The 27230-nt window shown below is 34.5% G+C and overlaps 1 long non-coding RNA gene across 1 annotated transcript in view; it reads left to right on the top strand.

Annotated features, from left to right (window-relative positions):
* LOC140682303 (uncharacterized) overlaps nucleotides 1-27230 on the top strand; it is a 61706-nt gene that overhangs the window by 33356 nt on the left and 1120 nt on the right. Inside the window, exons 2-3 of the long non-coding RNA XR_012053843.1 lie at nucleotides 12609-12759; nucleotides 12906-12985. This is a non-coding gene — a long non-coding RNA (uncharacterized lncRNA). The remainder of the gene's footprint in view (nucleotides 1-12608; nucleotides 12760-12905; nucleotides 12986-27230) is intronic.

The raw sequence follows: 27230 nt of genomic DNA, 5'->3' as shown, positions 1-27230 counted from the left end.
CCAAATAGGAGAAACATTTTTAGTGTGACTGACACAATGTAGCTGTAATGCTCAGAGCACTTTGGCCCTACTGGAAGACAAAGGGATCAATCCACATCCAGGTAATCAAATCTGGATTTTGTTATAAAGAAACTGTTAATGGTGTTTCACAATTTTAAGTTGAATTTAGACATGTAAAGCATGTATAAGATATAAAAAGATATAGACTGAAATCATGATAGAAGTCTCTATGCCCATGTACAGCATCCTATAGAAATTTCATTGATTTTGTAAAAAAATCAACTGTAATAGAAAACTGACAAAGTACCCATGAATTTTATTGAAAATTTCAAAATTAAATCTGCTTTTAAAAAACATATAGTTCCTAAGATAGTGCAGAATGTAGGACTTTGTATCATCTTTAAAAAGAAAGTTTATATGTCAAAAACTAGAGCAATGGAAAAGCCAGAAGTTCCTTGATATATTAGTTTATGGATGGAAAACTGCATATGCAAAGTTATTAGTTTCTGGGCCTAATGCTGGGTCCCTCCCTGGGGGTTCCCCTGTTGGGGAAAAGCCCTTCTTGTAGCATCCCATGAACCTTCCTGCCTTGGTCAGTTCTCAAGTCCTCAGCCCTGCCAATGGCAGTAACTACTCACCATAGAGTCAGTCCTCCTGGGGGAAAAAACAGACTCCCAAATGGACTTCTGTGTCACAGCTTCCCCTGGCTTCTCCTTTTCCTGTCCCCTCATTGGATTGGCATCCTTGGTGGCAACCCCCCTTTCCCTGGAGACCAAACTCCTCTGCCCAGCCGTTAGCTCTGCCCTCCACCCCTTCCTCTTCTTAAGCTTCCTGCTGCATGTGGTTGTCTTCTTTTTTCTTCTCTGGGTCCCCTTCAGCCACACTTTGCTGGAATAAAACCCTGCAAAAAGCACCTTTCTTGCCTCTCTTACTTAGCCAGCTGCGGTGAGTGTTGAATGAGGGTCTGACTGTGTTGCCTGAATGTTTACCCAGCCTGCTTTTCTACAGGAGAGGTTTGTTGAGAACACATATTAGGCAGCAGCTTCCACTCCAACACATGCATTTTTGCCTCCTGGTAAGGAGCTGTTCTGTGTCAGGAAAAGGAGATGCACAGGAGTTTTTCAGTCTTCAGCTTCTCGTTTATTGTTATCTTATCAAAAGTTTTGCACGCCGTCTATACCAGACTTTGTGCAGTGGAAAAGCACCATAAAAATGGCCAACAATCTCTTGTTACAAGGTTTTTAAAGACTAAACTGTCCAATTAAGAAATGACACCTGGATTATTTTCCCTTTTAACCCAATAACTGAATCCTCAAAGCCCACAATGCAGACTTTTCTGTCCAATGACATCACCCAAACCCATGAAGAAGAAGGAAGAAGAAGGAAGAAGAAGGAAGAAGAAGAAAGAAGAAGAAAGAAGAAGGTACAAGAAGGGGCTTGGGATAATGTCATATGCCCTCCATCTTGATCTCATCTACAACATGCTAAAAATCCCAAAACCTAAATTTCTCACCCAAGTGATACACTATACTACTGTCTATAATCTATTTCACATTTCTGTGGATTCTAGTCTACCTTGAAGTCTTTGAAGCTTTCTCCACGAATGACGGCCAAAGTCAGTGCTTCTCTGGGGGTCAGGACCCCTCAGAGCAGATAAAGAAATATTCCCTGTGCCTTGGGTTCTCATACAAGGTAAATGAAAAACTACTGAACTTTAAAAGCCAGTCATTACTTTTCAAGAAGGACTCACTATCATAATTCCACTATTTTTCCTGGGTTTTCGTAGTTGCTGTAACATTTTCAAATGGAAGGGACTAAACCACTGAAGGTGAGGAATTAAAAGACAAAAAGAAAAAAAAATTGTGTTTAATTTCTAAATATTTTGAGTTTGTCCTTGTATTTTTTTTTTTTGGCTATGAAACAAAAAGAAATTTCATCAAAAAAATTTGAGAAATGGGAACATTAAAGAGTTTTTTCCTATTTTTTTAATAGCCACTTGTTCTTTTACTTTTCAGTTTTGTTTAAGTATCTTGAAGTTCATTTTCACTCTTTCATGAAAGATAATAGTAATTCAAGCTTAACCTGAATATAAGAGTATGAGTTCACTTCTGAGAAGCATGCAAGTTCTTGAACAGAAAAGCATATAATAAATTCCTGGTGCATGGTACAAACACGGATAGATATTCAGTATGATTAGACAGGCTGCATAGCAAACTAAATTACGTTTTTTAACGTGTATTTATTTTGGTGTATTTATTTTGCATGTGAACACAACAGTGTAGGATAACAGTATAAATCATATCATTGTGCGATATTTGAAAAAAAAAAAAAAAGAGAGCTCATTCAGTGTGGGAATGGACTCAGATCTGCTTTTTTACATAAGATAGAAGAGAAATGTTGAAAAAATGAAGTCTGTCTACAGGTACCGAACACAAATTTTACAGCTTGCAGTGTCAAACAATAAAAAGAACCCAAGATAGGAGGAGAAATAAAGACCAGCAAATTGATATTCTATATTAACAATGGGACTAAAGTTAGTAAAGGTTCTCTAGTTAGTGAACTTATAAAACTAGCAAAAATGACTCTGAGAAGGGCCTAAGTGTTGAATGCTTATTTGCCTGCAAGTCTTTGGCAGTCTGAAGTGAAAAGGTCAGTTTAAATCAGACATCTAATGCCATAAAAATCAGAGAAAAAAGGGCACTAACATAATATTAGAGAAAAAGAATAAGATCTCAAATTCCATAGAAAAAGAAAGGTTAGAGATTACTTCTGAAAGCCTCTAATTTAGTCAAGTACCCTGTAACTTGCTCTTTCATTATTCAAGGGTTATCTTGCTCTATTGTAGATGCATTTATTGTGATTGTCATCTGAATATTTTGTGAAACAAATCAGTGAAAAAAATATTAAAGTGTCTCCTGGATGTGACAAATTTTGTTCTAGACACCTGCAGATATGACTGTAGCAATCTTAGATTTGCTAAAAGTTATCTTTAGTAGTCCGTTGTATTAAAAGATATTACAAAGATCAATTTGGGTCTTCAGGGAAGAAAAAATGAAAAGAAATGTAAATCAGCAAAATAATTTTGCCCCTCATAAGAATAAGATTTGCAGGAAGAAAACAACAATCCTGTGGAAAGGAAAGAGCAAATCATAAATTTTGTTTCCTTTCTCTCTAATGTGATAATATGTATTGTGAACAGAAGAAACAGCTAAGATATCTGGGGTGCAATAAACATTTTCATTTCTTTGTATCATATTTTCATAAGCAAATTAAGAAAACAGTCTCTAGGTTGATCACTAAGTACTGGCCATAGAGGTGGATAAAGTGAAAATGCCTATTGTTTATGTTCAAAGAGGCAGGCAGAACAGCTTCTCTGTCATTTGAGGTGAATCTATCAGTAACTAAATTTCAATAAACAATATTTAGATTTTGGAAGTCAATACTGAATTCAGTGATATTCCAAGGCTAGATCTGAATTTGTCAAGTCAGAGATTGATGATAGTCATTCAAACATTTATAGTGAGCAGTTGTTCAGAAAAGATCTGTGGTTAAAACAAATCAGTAGATGGAGACGAGCCAACAATGGCATACTGTTACTCAACGTGTGTGTGTATGTGTGTATGTATATGAATGCATTAGAAGAAATAAAAAACATAAACAGTCAATGGCTTTGACTGAAAAATTGTAATTTTTGTACACTGCAGAAAAATTAGCAATCTAGTTGAGTGCAGAAGAATAAGATAAGCAGAAAGAATGGCCTACAAGAAAGTACTGGAAAATATTCCAGTGCTTAGTTTAAAAAGGAGACAGGTGTTAAGGATACAATAGCTGTTCTCAGATGCATAACAGGCATCAAAGGGAATCATCTACAGGCAATGTGGATAAGTAAAATTATAACAGGTTTGAACTGCAAGAAGGAAGGCTTAGGTTAGATATTAAAAGAAGCTTTCTAGTCATAACAGTAGTAAAACATTGGCACAAGCTGTCTGGGGAGTCACCATAATTTAAGATCTTGCAAGAATATACACATGGTTGAAAGTATGTGAATATATTTAATCCTTATTTGAATTATGCAGTATGATGTAGATGACTTCTTGAGGTCTCTTTACAGAGGCTTATTCTAAGATAGTGTCAAACATGAATAAAATTCACAGTAAAAAATATAAGGAATCATAGAATCAACTTCAGTGTCAGAGCCGTTTCTCTCTAATTTTTTATCAAAGTTTCACAATTTTTTTACCCCTTGTTTTATATTAAGCCACCAAGGTGAAAAATCTTACAATTTAAAACTAGGTAGCTTAGTAAGCATTTTAGAGAGGAAACAACTGAACCATCAAAAAAAAGCAGATAACCAGGTAAGCATCAAGGACAATATTGATACTACATTTTTTATAACTCTAGTATGAGTTAAAAGCAAATATAAACATCAGGTTAATGTACTCAGGGCACAAAATAACTTGATTTAGCCATTGTACAAGAAAGGAGAAAGATACACCAACATAATGCCCAACTAAGCTCTTCCTCTCAGGCCTGTGGCCATCTGCTGTCAAGTGTCTGTGGGCTGCATCACTGTCCATGGAACCTTAAAGCTGAAGGCATTGTTTCAATCAGGAAAGAAAGTTAATGAAAACACAGCTCTCAGAGTGTGGGAGTACCTCTTTTGAATGGGAAAAACCCTCACTGGAGAGGCTCAGCCTACAAGCAGCATGGAACATCTTGCTGCATTTCTTGGCATATATTTGGCAGAGGGACAGAGAGATGAAAGTCACCTTCATCTGGAAAGTGATTTCTCAGGCCTGTTGTAGTAATTTGAGAGAAGACAGAACTAAACCCACCACAGTGGCATGTATTTCCCTTTCCTTCTGTGACCACCACAGTGCTACTAATGCCACCTTTAGAAAGGAATAGTAATTTCTCTCAGTGGAAGAAAGAATGTTTTGGTCAAATACATACCTTTGATCTATTTACAACATTTGTAAGAAAATATGCATGTGTGAATCCCTGAAAAAGAACAAGGACATTCCTATCAAGAGCAACTCACTGCAGTGAGTTTCCAGCAACGGGATGCACAGGTTTGGTCACTCAATATTCAAAGCAGGACTCCTAGAGTAGTCTAGCTGATTTGAAATGTCAGGTGTTAAACCAGAAACATACCTGCTGACTGGACAAATACAGATGAAGCCACTTCAAACTTTTAAGCTGTTAATCTAAGCCATTCAGCACTTTGTACAGATTTTGGAGACAGACTCACTGCACTTGCTCAGCTAGCTTGTCTGGACTAGTTTGTCACTCGACTCTGTGTCAGCTCAATCTGAAGGAAAAGGCTACTTCCAGTAATGGTGTACAGCAGTCTGGAGGTCTGCCATTAAGATCTGTGTCAGGAGAAATTCTTCATGCATACCTAAGTTAGAGGGTTCTTTTAAACTCAATTTTCAACATAATGGTTTCAGAGGAAAAGCTGTATCTTTGCCCACTGTTTTGCAACAGAACAATGCTATGAAAAGTCTAACCTACAATATTTTTCTTGCACATCCATGGACAACATTACTGAGGGTAAGAAGCTGGCCTATATCAGAAAACATAAATAACCCATACCTTTCTTCCTTTTACATCTCATTTGGAAATGCTACAAGCTCATCTGTATAATTTTGCAGTAATTAAAGCATAATATATAACTGACTGTTTCAAAGTAATTATCTCAAAAAATATATTCTATCTAGATCTACTAGGGATCTACTGGGAGTGATGATATTACATTTAAAGAGTAATAATATTTTCTTTTCATCATATTAGTAAAGACAACTCTCTCAGAACTGGAAAGTGAGTTTGTCTCAGTGCCAAGTTGAAAAGAAATTAAATAAATCATGTTCAACTAGAGAGAATAAAGTGTAATATTGCTTTAAGTCTCAATTCCTTCAGATTTCTATTGCACATAGACATCAAAATAACCTTCATTTCAAATATCAAAAATAGAAAAAATAAATTGCCTTATTCCCTTTTTAGAATAAAGTCACTACTGTGGCAAGACAGCATAGAAGCCTATGGTATATGTAACTAAACGTCTACCATTTCTGAGAAATCAGCTTGTTGAAACTTATAGGAAATGCAGCTGCACTTTCTATGTGATGATGAATAAAACAGTAAACCTTTTGCCACAAATGAACACTAAATTGCCAGAATGTTAGTTTTGGGGTAGAAATGTATTTTGAAAAAAAAAAAAAGAGAAAAATGTGTGAGTGAGAAGGGTTGGGTTTTTTTTCCTAGTAAATTAATTAGCAATAAAAATTAGGTTATAAATTGTTTTTTTCAGAATTTAATGGCTGTGATTGAGACAGAGGCTGGCTATTTTTAATCTCTGAAAAAAATCCTAACCAAACTTGCAGAAAGGAATTTTTAAAAAAAGCTTCACTCACGTCTGTTTATTTATTTTTTATCTTATGCTCTAAACTCCATTATACATTGAAGTTGATATTCACCCATCTGTTTTAACATCAATGATTCACTTCTTTCTAACACTTGTATGCAAGTGGAAACACATAAATTGCTAAGCATATTGGCAATTAAAGCACTATGCTATATGCTGATAAAACTATTTTGAACTTCTGCTATTGATTCTTCTAGAAATGTGAATTTTTCATCAAGTAAAGTTTTAAAAATCGATAAAGTAGAGAAGAAAAAATAACTGTCTGAACTATATGTTGATTTAATGCAATATACAGACAAAACTGTACAAGTAAATTAGTCTTATATAGAAACAGAAAATCAACTTTTACCTCACATTCCTTCCTATGAACACAGGTAATTTTTATATTCTCATATGATTTTTAAGCAGAACTATTAAGAAGCTATTTCACCATTTTCTCTGAGGTTGTTTATAGAATAACTCCAGCTTTAATCCCTTAATCACTGGACTTTGGTGTTGTCATGATAAAAAAAAAGAGCGCATCAAGCTGTGGATTTGACAATTACTGAATCTGGAAGTGCTTTGATTTGAAATAATTTAGTATCAAATACCAAGCACTTTGTTTGAATGGGAACACCTTTCAAACTGTTTTCTAATGCTAAAGCAGGAAGCTGATGAATAAAGTGGTTCTGTTAACACATTATGATTTGATGTTTAGAAGTTAATGTTAAAGCAATGTAGATATGAGTTCTGTACTTTATTCCCACAATTATGTGGGCAAGTATGTTTTCCAACAGTTTAGTGTTTGAGTATTTTGAAATACATTGACTTTTTTTTTATTTTCTTGGATATGCAGAAAAGTAGGCATCTCATTTACTCCTACTGCTTATGTGTTTAGAATTTCTTATAAATTTACATCAAAATACCACATTCTCTGGAAAGCCATAGAGAGGTAATGCTCTAGAAATGTCTAGAATTAATAGCTGGCTAATGAAGGCTCATTTCCCAAAAAGGATAGGGTTTACTTGATTTGGGCATCTTGTATGTTTTTGTGGATTTTTTACATATTTTTAATTTTTTTTTTGGTTGGTTGATTTTGGTTATTGTTTTGTTTCTTTTTTTTTTTTTTTTTAAATTTTTGCTTCACAATGCCCCAGCTTTCTTCAATCTAAATTCTTCCACTAAAAGCTGGTCAAATAAAGGAATTTTTTCAGTTTTACAGTGTGAATTCTGGGGGAAATGGAAGCATGTAGTATATATGTATTCATAAATCAGTACAGGTTCATAAGCAATTCTCAGCAAAGCAATGCTGAAGTCTAGTTTACATCAAGAGTAATATAAATTAATTGAACAAAAAACAAGCCATTATGTTGCCTTTATAAAAGACAACGGCGACCTGGTTACAAGAAGACAGCACGGCAGCTCGGCTTCACCCGGGCTACTCGGACTAACGACACACGCTGACACCAATTTGGTGGACGGTCGAAAGCGTTTATTATCTTATCTCATGGGTTTAAATAGGTTTAGGGGTCTTTGCTACGTCAGAGGGGGGCTGGGGGTCTCAGGGACAGTGGGTAGTGGAAATTTACCAGAACAGGTGTGGCTACATTCTTCTGGGACTCCTGGGGTTACTAGATAAGTGGGGAAGAGAGAGGGGGGAAGGGGTCTATCTTTCCGTGACATCCCGGTGATCTTCCGCTCCGCCTGTCCCTATCTACCACACCATTAATTTTTGATAGTTTCAATAGAAAAGATTTTCTTTCCCACTTTGTATAACATCTATTGTTACAGACAAGTTTTCTATCCTGTAACAAATTCTGATATGACAAATTTGACCTGTATATATTTAAAACTTTAATATGATTCCTGGACTGTAATTTCAATACTATGATACAACCAACTTAATTATAGTTTTATCTGCTATTACATTAGTTGGTGTTTAATTTGGAAACGAGAACACGATACTGAAAAACATAAATGCATGTGGCTTTTACAGATAAAGTAGTTTACTTTCAGATTCTAAATGTTGCTTTTTACATGTTGCTTTAAAATTGCCCATTATAATTTTAGTTTTAAAACTTAGAGTCTTTGACTTGAAGTGTTGTACTTCGGTCAATCACATAGATCTGTGTAATCTGAAATAAGAAGAAAAATAACAAAATCCTGAGTAGTAGAAGTGGTCTAGGCAAAGAAAGAACCAAAAATGAACCTTCATAGATGTGAAGGACAAGGGAGGGAAACTTAAATAATACTATACTATGTATCTTCAATTTTAAAATACTGCAGCTTAAAAAAAAAATAAAATCTCTATTAATTTACGCCAAGGAGTTGCTACTGAAAGGTATGACAGCACTGAGAATAGCAATTCTTGTAGTAAATACCATATAAGTGCTGTTAGCTATTTATAAAGGAGGAAGTTTTCCAGTCTATTTAGACATGACATGAAACTGAAATTTGGTCTGGAACCAATGGAGGTAACAGCTTTCTCACAAGTGATTATGTTCTGGCAGGCATCATGACACTTAAATGTAGAACAATGAAAAGCAAACAATTCCAGGATTAAGTCCTGTCAAAGCAATTAGAATTCACTATGAAAATTATGCTATCTCGACCAAATTGAAAGATACAGGAATGAGATACTGGAGAGGTGTTTTGATAGCAATTCAAAATAACAGGAAGAGTACAGGAAAGAGAAAGTAAGAGATATGTCATATACTGTTGAAGTAGTACTCAAAATTAAAATCAGTGGGCATTATTCAGAGCTCATCTTGCTGGGGCAACTGTCATGAGCAAAGCTTTGGTCAAGTATCTGAAGAAAAGATCAATTAACAAGACTATAATTCAAAAGAATTTGCAGTCTTGCTGATTGTGTACCATGAAAAAAAAATGAAGGGGGTGGGAGATGATGTTAACTTCCCTTAAATCTAACACAACATCACATAACATGGAATTAAAATGAAGATATCAAGGAAAACTTTTCTGAGTCTACATATCTGAGAATTTTCTGCATAGATCCTACCTTTAGAGTTGTCTAGGAAAATATTAATTCTGTATCTTTCAGCTTTACAGAGATAGAAATACATGTCTGCATTTTTTGTATCTATTTGTGAGTACAAAACACTGGGAAACAATTCAGTCATAGAAAATGAAGTTATTTAACCTCAGACCAAGTCACTTCATACAGAAAAAGGCTGCAGAAATCTGTGTGTTTCAGCAGAAATTATACAATACTGATTCCATTGGATATCATGTGAACAAGAGTACTTTTAAAAATATCTAACTAACTTTTCCATGCAAGTTTTGTAAGTTACTTCAAGTGGGGCTTTGGAACTGCAAATCCTACCTGACTTCTAGCTGAGCTCTTATTATCTCAGTAGCAGGTTTGCCTTGTTGACTTTTGAAGGCAGAAGTTTTTAATAATATAGAAGTTCTTATTAAGCTTTTTAAGTACTAAGCCATTTAGCAGTTATGCACCTTATCTTTATTATATCCTAATATCAAATGCATTGACATAAAATACCCATTTTTGACTGAAATTAATACTGATCTTTTTGACTGAGCTTTTAATTAAATGAAACTCAATTTGATGAGTACTGATCTGCACTCTGGGGTACTTCTATGTTGGTGCAACATCACAGTTATGTAACTGTAATCTGTTTTTTAATATTGAATTTTATTAGATTAGACCTGTTATTCATTACCAGTAATAAATCGTTACAGACAGTAGAATATATGATCTATGGCTCTACATACATCTGAAACAGCAGAAATTGGCTTAATTGGTGTGCTATGGAAAGTGGGAATATTTTTTTCAATGGAAAGTGGGAATATTTTTTTCTTTAATTTACACCTTTATGTTAGCATTTATATAAGCTACTGTGTCTGCAATAGTTACTTTTTATTTCATTCTAAAACAACCTGGTTTACTCTGAAAGTTACATATTTTTAAGCATTAATTTAATAGTTATAGCAGCTCTATTCATTCCTACAGTTGGGGGAAAAGTTAGCATAGGTTTACATTCATGTCCTTTTCAATAAAGCCCTTAGATTTTTGTTTAAATTTAGATGTGCACATAACCCTCATTTATGAGACATAATCTATATATAAGTGTGTGAATGGGAATGGCCTCCTAAATTGATGCCTTTCATTCTCAAGAATTCCCCACTCTGATTGAAGTTAGAGGCAGAAGGAAGGAGCATCTTTTACTTGAAGAAAAAAATTCTAGAATTAAAAAGTTTTCATTATATTATATTGGGCATTTACTTAATTATGCTTTCTTTTCAGTGGTGACTGGTGACAGGACAAGAGGCATCATTGCACAAATAGAAAGACAGGTTGTGGAGTCTCCGTCTTTGGAGATACTGAAAAACTCCCTGGACATTTCTCTGTGCTCTTGTTGGCCCTACTTGAGCAGAGGGATTGGACTATATAACCTTCAGTCATTCCTTCTAACCTCCACTATTCTATGATCCTGAGAAATACTAGGTTTTGGAGGAAAAAAACCCTTCTATTGATGAATTGGACTCATTTAGACATGCTGGTTTAGCTCTAAGCCAGATAAAGTGAAAAAAAAACCCTAAAAATATAAAACATGCATTATAAAAATATGCACTTTTACAGAAATTTGTACAGCCATACAAAATAGGTTACAAGTCAGTATGATATTATTCTTCTAATATGCTCCCCATGTGACAAAAATACAGTCACAGACATTATGGGGAAAATGAGAAAATAAAAATTAGAGTTAATTATATTCATCTGCAACAGGATTTTGGGAAAGTGTAAAATATTGTGACTCTTACTTTCTTATAGGGTCCCTTTTCTAGTTTTATTCAAAGGTTTTGTAAAATAACAGTCATTTTTATAGTTTTGGAGATATAGACTGAATTTAAGAGTAAGAAGGGAAATGCCAAAAATTAACATTTTGGGATCTAAAGCCAAATATAAAGTAACAAACCAGCTTTCCTTCTTCAACCTCTTCACTGATTGTATGGGGTTTTTAACCTGAAGAACTAGTCTGTAAAAGTGATTACAACACTATTTCTAGTTAGAAGTAGAAAATAAATGAACACTGCAAATAGAGTGAAAGATATAATGCAAAATTAAAATTAGAAAAACTGAAAAAATACCCTCCAGATGTTTGATTTCTTTTAACTTATTTGGATAGATTGATCTTAGTTCTGTAGCTGTGTATATTTATAGTTGTATCTTTATATAAAAGTATCAAAAATATATTTATGCTCTTTATCCTAAATTCTCATAAGCAGAGGATATTGTTCTTATTCAAATGCATCAAAGTGCTTTAAGTCTCTAGGTGACTATGATCAATCATTAAATATTAAGCAAGAAGATATGAGAATAATTGTAGACTTCCCGCACAAACAACAATGGTGTTCCACTGACCAAATCACTGAGGGCTGTGAAAAAGTTTATCCTGAAAGAAAGTTGTTGATTTTAAATGGGAGGAGAAATAATGATGATAATATCTTAATAAGACATCTGCAGGGTAGTGAAATAAAAATAATGTTTAATGATCAAAGCTGAAGTCAACATATCACAAAATTATCAAAGAAATTACTATATGTAGGAAAAGAAAATACACAATAGCTCAGAAATGCCCTAATCTTGAAAATACACACTTTCTAATACGACAACTCCTTGTTTTCTTTTTCTACTTTCTGACTGTTTCTTCACTTTTAATTTCTTTCATTTTTTACTATATATTTTCTCCTTCCCTTTCTTCACTTCATTCTTCATAGTATTTATGAAAAATATTCTTTGATAGTTCAAAATATTCTCAGTCATATGCAAGTAAAAAGCTCCCTAAAATGCTTTGCACCTCCAGTCAAGTTCATTCTTTTAGGGATGTTATGACTCCATGAAGGAATTGTCAGCCTATTTAGCAATAAATAGAGGCAAAAATTGTTATAAATTTTTGTGAGCTCACTCCTCTTTCCTGAATATTGCTTGCTCTTATGAAGAATGTGACTGCTGCTTAAATCTTAATTTTTAGAGATGAGCCTTGAAAAATATTATTGTCTCTAGGACCTTCCTATATGAAAAGGAAGAATATCTTTCACTGTAACAATAAGTGAAGAATCAAAGTGCCATTCTTCTTCAGAGTCTGACAGCATAAAAAATATTTGTTACCAAACTTCATGAAAACAAAATGTACAAATAAAAACAAAACCTTCTCTCTTTCAGGCTACATAACGTCTAAACTCATTACATTAACAAGGTCTTCATGAACTTCCTAGAAGAGATTCCTGTAAACATCCTATAATTAAAATCTTAACGAGTAACCAAACAAGCTAAACCAAGCAAATTGACTCAGAAAATCTTCTGAACTTGACAGGTAAGTGACACACAAGAGGACCAAAATCACCTGCATAATACCAGAAATAAAACCACATTTAAACCATTTTAATACATATGTCTAATAGTAATTCACTCTTGAAATAATATCTGAACACGTCTTCATTTGTATGTGTCTTTCTATAGGTGTAAATGGCCTATTAAAGAATACAAGCATTCTTTCATTGCAGAGAAGTAGAAGATTGGAACTATGCAGCATCTAGCAGGTAGTCTAACAAAATCTGCTTTTTATTCTTTTTTGTCGATCATACCATTTCTAGTTTCCTTCTTGAGTGTAATGCTTGTGTATTTTATCCATTAGTACTCACCCTTTGTTCCTCAGCTAAGATTTCTTAGAGTTCAACAGGCTCTTCAGTATGTTTTAACACAATATTTCTGTCCTTCAAATCCTCCTTTTGTTACTACCCTGTTTTCTTTTATTCTCGCTCTTCTTTCAAGTATATTTTTTCCCATGCTTCTCTATTAGTTCTTCTTTTATCAAAGCCTTTTTATTTTCCCTGTCTGCTGACAAATTTGTTATTCTTGACAAGTTTAAATACTTGTCAGTAAGTACAGGCATCTTTATATTTACTATTTGACCTGTCGCTGCAGGCTTTTCTCCAGACTGGTTAAAATTGTCCTATTGTCATGTATGGTTTCTTCTGTCAAGAAAGAAGAAAAAATATAACTTGTTCTGCATGCTACTTGCCACATATCCCATATGCAAATAATGGAATTATTTAACAAAATTTCTTTGTAAGAAGATCTTCTAAGATCTTCTACCTGATTTTTCTACAATTCAGTCTAGTTCAAGAAACATTTTGATAACCATTCAAGTTTAGATGATAGAGTTAACTGCACTGAAGCAAACCTTTAGACCCATTGATAATATGAAACTTTTCTCCAGAAAGGTGTTGCACTGAAGGCCTACAGTTTGCAAAATAGAAGAAAACATTCAGTCAAAATATAGTAAATATGTGAGAATTCTTCTTTAACTTTAGGTTGGACTGTCAATCTGTTCATCAGTATTTTCTGATCATAGCAAACAAACACTATAGTGAAAAAATGTGTGTCATGGTTTAGTTCCAGCTGGCAACTAAGTACTGCCATGCAGCCATTCACTCACTCCTCGTTCCCCCTCCCCCCCGAGGAGGGGATGAGGAGAAGGATCAGAAAAAGTGAAATTCCTGGGTTGTTAAGAACAGCTTAATAATTGAAACAAATTAAATATTATAATAAAACTAATCATACAAATACCAATAATAACAATAATAATTGTGGTGAAGAGACAGAGACACACACAGGTAGAGAGGAATGAAGCCAGGCGATGCACAGTACAATTACTTACCATCCACTGTCCAATGCCCAGATTGTCCCCAAACAGCAACTGGCAGCTCTTGGCTATGGCATGCATTTCCCCTCATCCTCCTCAAGCCTTCTCCATGGTCTCAGAAGCTCCTGATAAGCCTTGACTGAACCAACTGAGAAGTGAAGCGTCTTTTACTGTACCAGTTGGGTGGTGAAGCATCCCTTGACTATACCAGGAATTCTTGCATGGTAAAGATAAGAATGCCTCAGACTGGAAAAAGAACATCACCTGCCCAGCCAAGTTTGGGAACAAAGGATAAGCACTTACCCTTGTTAACCTTGGTAAATCATTAACCTGAATCATAGCTGGAGCAAAGCATCACCATTGTCAATGGACTTTTTGGAAAATGAGTCGACTTTAGTAGTTAAAAACATGGGCTATGGGAAACTTCAAATGACTAAAGCAAAGCATCTTGCGACCCTATAAACTGAGTCCCAAGTGAGGCCCTTGCAGATTTCCTGGAATGCACTGGGCTGTCCCAGCACCTCCTTAATTTGCTGTTTAATTAAAATCCATATTTTAAGGCACCAACTGCTGTGCTCAGCAGCCTCAGCTTGTATACATTAAGAAGTGAGAGTACTGCAAGCAGGAGTTAAAAGTTCTGAAAAAGAAGGGACTAATGAAAATGCTGTTGGGACACAGAACCACCTTACAAATAAAACAGCAACTGTGTTGTCACTCAGTCAAATAAAAAGTATTTTGAGTGAGCATTCAAAATCTAAATAATTAAATCAGCCATATTGAGTCAAATATTGAAATATATTGAGTAGCACATGTTATGGGTGACTTTTAAGTTTATTTTTCAATTGGCTCAAACCATGTTAATTTCTTGTCACGGCTGGTAGGTGTTGGGCCTGGCTGAGAGTAGCATTAGGATATTAATCAACCATGTAGGACAAAGCAGTAACTTCATTATAAGAACAAATCTGTTCTTTGTGCTTAGAAAAACTACCAATCAATCACTGCCAAAATTGTGGTGGTAATGAGAACCCTTGAGTGGGACAGAATTTTACCTCCAGTAACAGCAAGAACCAACTGCTAGGAGACAGATTTATTTGAATAGGTCAATCAGGAATTAGATATACTCCACCCAATCCCATAAGCAACAGGATCCAGACTGGAGAGAGAGAATCAAGATACATCCTAGGGACTCCACAGGCCCTGGTGCCTTGCATGGCTCAAAAACCTGTGTACATTCACTCAATTTTCTTCCTGAACCATGTTGATTTTCCTGAAAAATATCTTCTGGAAGTGTGCAAGAGGCATCTGGATGTGTACCTTGGGGATATGGTTTGGGACTAAGTGTGCTAGGTTGACCAGTTGCACTAGGTGACCTGAAGATCTCTTCCAAGCTTGATGATTCTGTGATTTTGTGTTGCAACGACTTGTGGTTGCAGGAAGTAAATTCTTGAAATTGCAGACTTCTGGAATTACTATTTTGGTATCTCAATTCATTTAGCCTTGGTCTTAAATATTGACATCACTTTGAAGAGATGTGAAAATGTCCTTATTTTCATGATTAATTTATAAAAATATATAAACAGTAATGTAATTTATTAAAAGATACTACTTGTAAGCCTTATGCCAGAGAAAACCACTCCATTCTTTTTGAGGTATATTTGTCTCATGTTACTGATGCTCATTCCAGGAAATCTCCTTCTAATACAAACAAAAAAAAACACTTCTGCCTCTCTCTCTAAACTTCCAAGCTACTTCTTCTGAAGTTTCATGAACACACAGACTAAAAAAAAAAGAAGACAGGCAAATGTGAACTATAGGCCTCACAAACCCAGATCAGAACCTAGACTCTTATCCATAGCCAAGATACTTATTTGTGTATTTCTGAAGTAGCTGAACTCTGAGGGATTTCTAACAGAAATTTCTAAGATTTCTTATGGCCCATAAAAAGCTGGTCTTATTCAATCCTGTTCTGTAAGCACCTATTTTTCTCTTTCAGAAACTTCTGAAGGTCATTAGATCACTTGTTCATAGAAAACTTTGCCTTAGGTAAACTTGTTTTCCTACTTAGCACTCAGCAGTTCTTTAACAACCAATCCTTTAAGCAATTTCAGTAGAAAGTAACTGATTTGAGCTTATTTCTAGATTCACCACAGATAAGAGAAGTAAACTTGCAAATTTACCAGGAGGTGGTAAAACTGTGATGATAAACTAATGTGGTGGTAAAAATCTCTGCATGCAGATAAAAAAAAAATGGAAAATTTAGTTCAATATAGAAAAGATTCAAGATTTTTTCTTCATGCATTAAAGGAAGGCTGTAGTTGTTTAAGAAAACCAACAGTACAGACAGCTATAGGGAGGCATCAATCATTTTATTATTTTTTTATTATTAATAATGTATTTAAAGATAAAACCCAAAATTTCAGTGTCAAAAACATATCTGTCAGTTAAGTATTACATGCAGGAAAGTCAGTGAAATACAAGAAACTCCAGGAGGCTAGCAGATCAATGATGTGCATAGTAATTATGCTGAAGTGTTTTTCAAAACAGCCCAAGTAGCTTTGTATTCATGCTAGGCAGAGAAACTGAACCAGGTAAACAAATCACCCAATCCACCATATCCTTGATCAGACAAAACTCTTTGAAGATTGAAAAGTGACTACTGTACCATTTTCTTCATAATCTTTTATTAGAGAGCAACACTGGCCTGCTCCTCTGCATGTCTCCTAGAATAAATATCCCAATCAGATGTGGTAAAATGAATTTATACACTTTTGATGTTATACAGCATGTTTTGCCTTCCCTTTAGAATGTCAGAAATTAAGCAATATAGTTTATTATGCATTGTGGAATAGAAGAAAAACTAAACTGCTCCACTCAGATAGTTTTGTAGTCAAATATTCCTAACAAGTGAAGCAAGATTATGTGAGAAAACAGCAAGTTCTATTAGTCTGATTTTTCTGCTCATCTTTTCAGATTTCTGCTTTTTTTTTCCCATGACAATTCATCCAAGATAGCTTCAAATTAATTTTCAAGTGAAAGGCCTCTCACACTTTACTTCTTTATATTCTTTTTTCTTTATCTTCTTCTATTGATGTTTTCAGATAAAATCCTCAAAATTGCTTGAAGAATTTTCTCTATTCTCTACATTCTCCCATAAAAAAACCCAAACAAACAAATAAAACCATAAAAAAAAAAAAAAAAAAAAAACACACCAGGAAACAAAACCAAGCAAACCAAAATATTAAGACCAGTATTATTTGCTAGCTACTAAGAAGTAATAATTGTACCATAACTGGAGGTGGTGTATCTGCTCTGTAGCACATTAGCACTATGCTGTGTAGGTGGTTGTTATGCAACTAAAATTGCTTTGCTTGGACTTAGTAAGTGAATATAAATAAAACCAAATAGGAAAGTAAAATGTTTGCATATACTGCTGAGACCCTAATTGACAAGATGTACTTGTTATTTCACTAGTGGAATTCAAAATTCTTTCTACAGTCACCTTCTAAATTCTAAGAGAATTTCCATTAGGTACCTGAGGTTTTCTCCATCTTCCCTCTCTTCTCACTCCAAAAAAACAAAACCCAAACCACTATCACCATCACCAAGAGAAAACAAACTCACATAGGAACAAAACCAACAACAATGTAATACCTTCAAAATTTGGGTATGATCCACTTTGTGCCTTCACATACATGTACAAGTGTTGTTTCCCAATAGGTGGGACGCACACACTGTGAAAATTATTGCCTCAAACTGTTTAATGCATTGAAAAATTGTGCCTTATGTAAAGCAATTTAAAAATCTCAGAAATATAGGATAACTTTCTACTCTATGTAGCATCACATATTTTTATTATTATGGTGTAATATAACCTTTATTGTAAGAAAATATCTACTCTCAAAAGTCAGTCTGCTTTATAATATAAAACATATTTCAGATTGACTTATCTTTTACCATAGCTTTTTCTTCTAAATTTACTACCACCGTGAATGTATGCTGTCCATCCTCAGAGCCTATTCAACAATAGATAAATACAAGACTTGTTCAATTTTATCTTCAATGCTACACAGTCCTACAAACCTCAGAGAAATTAATCAATTGCAAGTAAAAGTAGCAAGTCAAAGTAGCATAATTTTCCTCGTTTATTACACTCATTGTGTACATGCTGAAGCAATCAAAAATGTACTGGGTAATGAAGAATATGGTTGTTACTCTTTAAAATCAATATTTTTATCAAAATAATGTGTAGTCATCATTTCTGAGGATATGGAAATCATCTCACCTACCCAAGATGTATAAATACTTAATGTTTAATTGGAGATAGCAAAGCACCTATAATTAAGGTAAAGGTCAACTCTGTATAAAGCCAAAATTCTCTTTATCCTCTGGAATTAGAAATAAAGTACAGAAAAGCATAGTGAAACTTTCAACTCCAAGACATCATAACAGATTAATGTATGATAGGTATTGAAGGGTTCACCAATGAGTTCAGAATAAGAAATTTGAACAGTACATAAAGAGCACTGTTTGCAAAGGCTTTGGATAGAGTCTAGAAGCAGGCAGATACATTCATTTCAACACTGTGACACTTCAGTGGTATTTGGGGACAATTTAGGAAAAAAAGAATTTCAGTCAGTCAATAATGAAGTTTCATGCCTTTTACTACAGTTAGTATTTTTTAACACACAGACATCTGTGCTTGCAATATGCTCTGATTAATCTGTGACTCTTGAAATTGAAACTGCCATTCTCAGAGTTTCCTTTTTACCATGAAATCAACCTTAAAAAGGACATTCCCTTACACTGGAAAAAAAAAAAAAATCACTCTATTTCATACTGCTGCAGGGAATAAAATAAAGCCCCATGAACATTTTCAGAAGATGACAATTTGATAAAACTGCCGATCAGAAGTTCACAAAGTGGATCCACAAAGACAAATTTCTTATTATGAACAACTTCTCTTTCAATTGTATTGAATCTTAATCTCTGTTGAAATTTGTCTTGAAAAATACACTTTCAAATAGGGACTGACTTACTGGAACCTTCATGTAACATATACATAGTATAAACTATTTTATCTCTGTCATTTAGCATTGTCTTTGAGGTTAATCCATCTCTGGTGCATAGAAACGCCTCTCTTTTTCTACAAGCACCTGGCAGTTTCAGTAAAAGGCTTCACAGACTCTTCCAATCAAATAGACAAGCACTGAAAATGGATAAATATATAAATCTGAGCTTTTAATTTTATCCAATGACTTCTTAACTACGAATTAAGTCAAACCCTGAAGTAACTCTAAGAAACCCCTACACATCTTGATCACTCCAGTACAGGCATCTTCCCTCTGATTCAATGATCTTTTCCATGAAAGCACAGCTGCAACAAGAGGAATCAGGTATCTAGCAAGCAAAACTAAGACAGTATCGTGCACATATAGTTGATACAGAAGTTGAGAGACTCAGTGTAAAAAAAGTATTTAAACTAGATCTTATGCTTTCTGGCAAAACTTAATCACTGACCTACCAGACTAAGATGTCATTTATTATTGCCTTAAATTCTGGTGGTTTTTTTTTCTTTTTCTTTTTTTTTTTTTTTGTTTGTTTTCTTTTTTTAAGGGGAAAGCTTTATGAAGGGTTTTAGGTTTCAAATCAAAGCAAGTACCTAAACAGTAGACTTATGTTCATGTTTCTTGATAGCCTCAGAGAAAGCATCTTTTTCAACTATATTCTTCTTCAACCATTATAGCAAGGCAGTAAACGTGCAGTCTCTGTTATGTCCATAGAGTCTAGATACTGTACTCAGGACTTCTAATTCCACTCCCTAATGATCAGTCTTTGCTGATCTTTTTGAAACTAGCCTGTACACAACAGGCACAGAAGAGGGCCTAGGATTCAATGCCAGCCTATTATCTATTACACTGCTCTTCCTCCTACTTAAGATTTTTGTTTGATAAACTTCATTATGGAAAGACTAGAAAATCAAGTTTTAGGTGCAGCGTTCCTTTATTATAAAGGCAGGTAATATTACAATTTAGGAAATGGTAATTTATATATTACTATATATAAATGCCTTTTCCACAAGTTTTCCACATAAAAGTTTTCAGCATTCAAACTGAATTTATCATGTTTTGTTTTGTATGTCAAAGGATATACAGCTACATTAGTACACTCCTGAACTTCCTAAATACTTTTCCATTCATATGTAAAATATGTAACGTGTCAAAATCCAGAAGGCTGAACTCTGAGAACATTTTGACATTAGGAAGGCAAAGTCTGTTGCAGTCTATATGCAAGTGTTCAAACCTGAAAAACATTCATTACTCAATTTCTGTACATAAATATCCTCTAATTATGTGTGGTTCATGGGTATCAATCTAGTGGTTAAACATATCTAAACAAACTAGTCTATCAGTGCTGCAAAATTTCTTGTGCAAACTTATCAATAACCTGCCTGCCAACACTGCTTCCAGGAATCTTTTACAGTGTGCCAATAGATGCAAAACAAGAGAAGCAAGATTTTTTTCTTTGCTTAGGAGAAAAACTCCATGAAGTGAAAAATGAAAAGGTTATTCGCTTCCAAACCCTTCATTAAAAGAACAGACCCAAAGGTCTCAGATGATGAATAGCTCATTATTTGATCTCATTACCCTAGCATGTACATCCATGAAGTGACTGGAAACTAAGAAGTTGCAGACTACAAGCTTTCCTGAGTGTCTGCTAGAGATTGCCATACATAAATGCCATACATATACATAGCTGAGGGTCTATAACAAGGTAGTATGAAAAATAATTGAGAAATAATCCTCACAGAACTAATTTCTTAAAAAGACAGCAAGGAACCTTTGTTGTCAAAGGAACTCCTTTCCCTAATGACCCAAAATCACACCTTAGGGCTGGGCTCTGTATGATATGCATACTGTGCATGCTCACTAGCTGAGAAGTTGTTAGTGCTATAAAAATGACCTCCCACATGAACATATTCAGGACATAACACAATAGAACTGCAAAGTTAACATGTGTAAAGGTGTAAAGCAAGCTTGACCATATAGCACATTCCAAAACACAGCCAAGTTTTAAACTTCTGTATTTTAATTTCCTAAGGTCATTATTCTATTTAGGAACACATTTGAGCACTCAGACTGCTGAAACCCAATAGTATTCATTCTTCAGTTCTGTTTTGAAATACTGTATTAGGATGAGGACATTCCTCTATCTTTTATAAAATTTTCTTTATTTTTTTTTTTCTCCTCTAAATGTCAAGGGATTCCCTCTCATTTATGTTCTCTTCTGCACATGATTTTTTACTCTTAAGCTTCTCTTGTAACCAGTGGAGCACTTTGATAATTCTCAAACCAAATACACAATAGTAGAAAATCTTTGACTGTGTAAATTGTCAGTCCAGAACCTATATAATCAGTCTTCCCTAAACTTACCCCTACACAAGTCAAAGAGATACTTATATTTAACCAAACCTTAAGAAAAAAAGGAAAATTAAAAGTATATCTGATATTTCACATGAAACGTAGCAGTCAGATTTATTTACATTAGGTGAGTAAGCAGTGACATCACTATTATCAGGAAATAGTTTATATTTATAAAATTATATAATAATATAATTAATTAAATTTATATAATTTATATAATAATATAATTAATTAAATCTGCATTTTATTATACTAAGAAAATAGAAGAGAAGGTAGATATTTTGAAATTGCATATGCTTGCACATAGACAATGAAGAAATAATATGCAGGATTCCGAAAAATAGATAGCTGTGACCACTGTACTTTCATATGGCAGCAAATAGCAAACCTTTCTTATTTAATGCCTCTGAGTTGTAGTAAAATGTTCTGATGATACTTGACAATTTTTTTTTCTACCTCAAAAAACAGCACTGATTTTATCTGTATACAAACAACTGGTATGTCACAAATTATATTCTATGAATAATTATTATGATATATTATAATTAATAACTGTATTTTCAGTTATAAAGTGGTCTATTTTCTAATGATAATAAAATGCCTATTCTTTAAATTAGAATTTTTTTTTTTATGTTAAACATGAAAAAAAAAAAAAAAGCCATTACCTACACTTTAGAGTTACCAAGCTCTTTATTAACAAATAGCCTTACAACAACAAAACAAAATAATCCCTGAAACACTGCCATTGCAGCCCACTTTTGAGTCACAATCCATGTCAGAACCTGGCTATGCTGAAACAAAGCCAGTTATGCACCTCTCTGTCTCCACAACACATTCAGAGTGCTTCCTTGTCTTTCATATACCAATCACTTTGCCTGTGCTTTGGAGAGTGGAACACTATCAAATTTGACATTGCTGCAGGCCCCCTTAACAAAGCAGAATATCAGCAAGAAAAAGATTTTTGTCTTGGTCTCCGAATTGAATATATTCCTACAGGCTTGATTCTGAAGTGAAATTATCATGTTTAACTCACTCTCTCTACCAGCTAAAATGTAAGAGCTATTCTGAGTAGCTGGAGGGCCAGCTGAGACCTCCACTTGGAAAGCATCAGAGTATGCATGCATACTCAAAACTGTGTCAGGATTACTAACAATATAAACATAAGTTTAGTAATGAACATACACTGCTCAGGAAATATTACAGAGCTTGCTTTTATGGGAGAAGAATCAAGAATATCAACTTGTACAGAAATTCAGTCTGAATCTGTGAATAAAAATATTTTCATTCTTTCAACAAAAAAGATAGTCCAGCGTATATACATCTAAAAGATCAACCACCATTGGATATCTTTTACAACCATGTCCATTCCTTAATTATCATACAAGAATAATCTAGAAAAACGTTATCTGCCTTGGATTTGCTTGCTACCTATTCTCGTTCCCTTTTTGTTTTATGTAGCACAACAGAAATATTCATTTTTTCAGCAAGCTTTATATGTGCCTTACAAAACATTTTTAATTTACTTTGAAATTGTCTGAAGAAAATGTTTTTGCTACACCATTTTACTGAATGACATCTAAGAGCAGACATGTTAAAATCAAGAGATTGTTGCAGGCAAAAGTTTCTTAACTTGTGGAATTTTACTTTGTTTCATTACTGCCAGTTAACACAAAAATTCTGATAATCCATTAAGAAAAAAAAAAAAATCAAACAGTTCAGCAAATAGTTAAAGAAGCAGTTTTCCTACCCCTCCCCTTACCCAGGTTCAGCTTCAGGCAAGCACCTCTGTCTCCCCTTGTGAGTGTCAGCATCCCTTTGCTTTTGCTGCATATTCAGTCCCTACCAGATCCTTCAGTGAGGTGTTGGTGGTGAAGAGCCTGAGGGCCAGAGCACGATGACTCCTGCATGATGCTCCCTGCCTCTCACTCTTGCCCTGTCTTGCAGCAGGGGCAGCCCTAAGTCACAGCCCTTCCAGGGTGCCCCTGCCTCACACAATGCTGCCTGTGACCTCCAGCCCCACAAAGCAGCACTCTCTCTGGCACTGAGCACGTCCTCCCAGAGCGTGTCACCAGACTTCCTGCAGTAGCATCCCTTCTGCATCTTTTCCATCTTCTCCCACCTTCCCAAATGTTTCTGTCTCTCACACAGGCCTGCTCACAGATGCCAGATGACCTGGCTGTGGCTTCGGCAGGCAGCAGGGAGCTCACAACCATGGTGACCCCCAAGTGCAAAGATGCTAGGCGTGCGCAGCATACACAGGAACCTGGAGACCCATTTTTTCCAGTTACTTCACACAATACAGAATTCTGCACTAGAAGATTGACTACATCATCGCTGAAATAAGGACTATAACAAAATGTAAATGTTAAATCTGAGTATTAAATCTCAACATATATATGAAGGAAAACCTGATAAACAGAGACCAGGTCCCAAGGTCAAAGAGAATCGTATAAACTTTTGATTCACATCACAGCCTCAGAAAACTTTCTGAAAACCACATTTCCTCAAAATAAAATATCCATTGTAGAAAATATCTGTCATCTGAGTTGAAGCACTGGAGCATTGTAAGGAGTCATAAAAGCCATAAAAATGAATTGCAACAAAATAACTGCTTTAAAATAATCTAATGTGTATGATTTAATTTAGGAAATATTCCCTCACCATTGATTGTTAGGCGTTTGTATGCTACTGTGGTATAAGTGTACCGTGAAAACAGAAAAGTACAAAAATTACAGCAGGCAGCTAGAAAGGATTATAGAACACCATATGTTTTCCTTTTTCACCCTTATAATAATCTTGCTATATTGAATTCAGGATTTCTGGACATTTCAGAGTCTAGCAAGAAATTAAGCAAGTGGTCTTCATGCAGAAAAGGAACTTAAAATTGTTCTTTCTTAAGTTACTAATATTCACACTTTCTTGCAGTCCTGATCCAAGAAACATATGGGTTTCTTGAATTCCAAAAATAAGGTTTTCTTCCACTTTACTGGGTTTTTACCTATCTGTTTCTATTACTGGGGAGTTGATATCTGCTGGACACAAAATGCAAACCACATCATTTAGTGATATATAATATTTATTCTTAGGTTTTGTGTTTTGTTTTTTTATTTGCTTTGTTAGTTTGCTTGTGTTTAATACTAGTGAGTATGGCTAGAGCAGGTGAGAGCCATGTCTCACCTGTAGCACCTACACACCTCCCACTACCACTTGTTTATGGCACTTAGGGTTTATAGCCCTAGCCCAGACTCCTTGATTTCCTCCATATTTATAACAAATTGGGGCATTTCTCATAGGTTTTTTATCAGCCTCTTCTTTTCCACCTTAAGTCTATTGTGAGGAGGTGAAGCCAGCAGCAGTTATGTAGCAAGGTTTGTCTATTATTTTTTTTCCCTGCCAGTTCAGAATAGACAGAATAAACCAGTCTGTTTGAGCTGGTAAGCTGCCATCAAGATCTGAGCTTTTTCACATCAACTTTTCCCTATGACAGCTTGTGTACGTCTTTCTTCCCAAATTAATAAATAAATTAGGAGAAATACTGTTAAGGTCTCATAACCTTTTGTGGTAATACATTACAGATCTGATAAATTACCTCACCTGAGTTTAGGATCCAGACGAAAGATTAACCTACAGTTAAACTAAGTTTTCTTGATAAACATTTGGAATAATTGACTGAAATCAATAATGGAAGATTTTGAACAATTAAGCAGGAAGCAGAAAATGTTTCAAATAGTAAGGTAATGTATGACTTTATAAACCCAGGGAACAGCAACTAATAAACAGATCTGCAAATAAATACTGCATAACAAAAATATCTTGCAGTGTTATGTTTACTAAACTAGCAAATAAAAAATGGAAAAAATATGTAAAATAAAATAAAAATAACAAAGATTCTCAGGTCAAATTCCAAAATAAGTCCTTTCCTGTACCATACAACTTAACTCTACAGTGCTCAAATTTAAAGAACTTCAGTGAACTACCATGATGCAGCATGTCATCTGATGCACAGCAACTCATAAAGCCCCTCTGCTACTAGGATGGATACGTCTCCTATATCCCATTGCTTCACAGTCATACTGGAAAAACAGAGGGGAACAAAATTCCTGTGGATCAGATTATTCACAGTAACCAGTTACTTTCTGGTTGTACTGTACTGTGTTTGAGCCTTAGATTGAAAAATAATGGCTAATTCTGCCATTTTTATCTGTCCAGTTAATTAATATTACAATGTATACCTTATTTTAAAAAAAAGAATCAGTGAGCAAAACAGCAAAATAATACCAATGTCAATCATGTGACCATTTGCTCATTATTTTGAATGTACTATAATGAATATATAAAAGAAATTTATTCAAAATATGGAATGTATGCTGTACCACATGACATTCAAATCAAATTATAATAAAAAAACTGTAAAAATAAAGAACTTTGTATTAATGCAAATTTTCAGCTGCCATAATTATCTGTCACATTTCTTTATTCCATCTTTTATCTTCTGAAATGTCTCTCAAAGCAGTATCTCCCTCAAACAAAAAAAAAAAAAATCAACTCAATCAATTTCAAATCTTAATAGATACCATAAAAAAGGCAGTAATTTCCATAGCATTTAGCTGAAGTTAAAATATGAAGACTCATTCAGCATTTACAAAAATATGTCTGAAACTTCACCAGAAAATGTACCTTGGATCTGAACTGTGGGTTCTGGAACAATATCAAGTAAGAGGCAGAAACTAACTATAAATCTTGTAACAATAAATTGATGTTGCTTAGCAGAGAAATAACTCTGTCAAAGAACTTTAGTCATCACTTAGAACTCACAACTAATTATCTGCAGACTCTCTGCCCATTTACTGCTAGTACCAAAGAGGCTGCTCTACTGTGTTTGGAATTTATTGACTGCTAAGTAGAAGATTCAGTTCCTGTATTTGCTTAATGCACTGGAGAGCCATACATCCCAATTATTATTGTAAGTACTTTCTTACTTTCAAAGTGAAAGTAAGCTTTTCCAATATATCAGAGATTCAGCATGGTAATTTCAGGCTCACTTACAGTTTCTTGGGATGAAATCTGTTTTGTTTCCATATTTGACACAAGGACTGACTGAAATGGATAGCCACTAATTTCCAAATTGTCTCTTCTAGGCCAACCATGTCATATTGTACTGTTAATAGCATAAAAAACAATTCTAGGTCAATGCACGTTTATAGGAACTGCTGCCTTCTTGAAAGGGTTAGCATTTCTGTCCCCAACACTGACTCTAGTATTGGTTTCTCCACTTTTGAATGAATAATTCAACAGAGAGAAGAACATGTGAAAGAGCAAGTACAGATTTACCTATTTGCTTTCTAACTATAGTACTTTTTAAGTATATGTGCCAACTATCTTCAGTCTGGTGGCTTCTGCCAGATAAGAAATTGCATGCACAGCAAAGAAAAAGAATCAAGCAATTTCAAAATAGGAGGCTCAAACACAAAGTTTTAGAACCTCTGTGAAGTGTTTGGTACACTGAAAAGGTTTCCACTACATAGATAGAAAAAAATTTCAATTGTTTCCTGAAATGTGTTTTTATTGAAAGCTATTTGACTCAACTGTGTGTAGAGGGGAAAAATGAATAAATTTATCCTCTCAAGATAAACTCTTACTTTGGACACTTATTGGAAGCGTTTTGCCACTAGCTACAAGGAAATGAAAGAAAACACTTCTCCTTTCATGGCTTTTAAA

Source organism: Taeniopygia guttata, chromosome 2, assembly GCF_048771995.1.
Source record: "Taeniopygia guttata chromosome 2, bTaeGut7.mat, whole genome shotgun sequence".
Taxonomy (NCBI): domain Eukaryota; kingdom Metazoa; phylum Chordata; class Aves; order Passeriformes; family Estrildidae; genus Taeniopygia; species Taeniopygia guttata.
The sequence above is the reverse complement of the archived record's forward strand: the minus strand, read 5'-3'. Positions and strand labels throughout refer to the sequence as shown.